This window comes from Sinocyclocheilus grahami, unplaced genomic scaffold, assembly GCF_001515645.1.
Source record: "Sinocyclocheilus grahami isolate Dianchi unplaced genomic scaffold, SAMN03320097.WGS_v1.1 scaffold2661.1, whole genome shotgun sequence".
In the NCBI taxonomy this organism is placed as follows: domain Eukaryota; kingdom Metazoa; phylum Chordata; class Actinopteri; order Cypriniformes; family Cyprinidae; genus Sinocyclocheilus; species Sinocyclocheilus grahami.
Window position 1 is genome coordinate 30,744 of NW_015507839.1, and position 905 is coordinate 31,648.

A 905-nucleotide genomic window follows, 5' to 3' on the forward strand; every position below is an offset into this window, starting at 1 on the left:
GTTCCAAATCTTGGTTGGCCCTCTCTGTTTGACCATTACTCTGGGGATGGAACCCAGAAGAAAGACTAACAGTCGCCCCTAACAAACAACAAAACTCTTTCCAATATTTGGAAACAAACTGAGGCCCCCTGTCAGAGACCACGTCCACCGGGAGGCCATGAATACGAAAGACGTGATCAATGACAGCAACCGCCGTTGCTCTGGCTGAGGGTATTTTAGGTAGAGGAATAAAATGAGTTGCCTTCGAGAACCGGTCCACCACTGTCAAAACTACCATGTTACCCTGAGACGGCGGGAGTCCCGTCACGAAATCTAGCGAAATGTGGGACCAGGGTCTCGAAGGAACAGCCAGCGGTTGAAGGAGTCCAGCTGGGGGTCGATTGGAAACCTTAGAAGAGGCACAGACAGAGCAGGCCAAAACAAAAAGTCTTATGTCACGGGCCATAGATTGCCACCCGAACCGTTGTTTAACGAGAAAAAGTGTTCGACTAACCCTCGGATGACAGGCTACCTTGGAAGAATGACCCCAACGGTTGATATCAGACCGTAATCCTTCTGGCACAAATAAACAACTCTATGGTCACCCGGGCGGAGGCGTTACCCCTTGCAAGGCCCTACGGACCTTCGATTCGATCTCCCAAGTCATAACCGACACCACAATGTTCTGTGGCAGGATGGATTCGGGAGACAACGGGCGTTCAGATCTGTCAAAAATGCAGGACAAAGCATCAGGTTTAATGTTCTTCGAACCTGGACGATAAGAAATTGAAGAATTAAAGCGACCGAAAAATAAGGCCCACCGAGCCTGCCTAGAATTTAACCTTTTAGCAGAACCGATGTACTCCAGGTTCTTATGGTCGGTCCAGACTATAAAAGGTTCCTCCGAACCCTCCAACCAATGACGC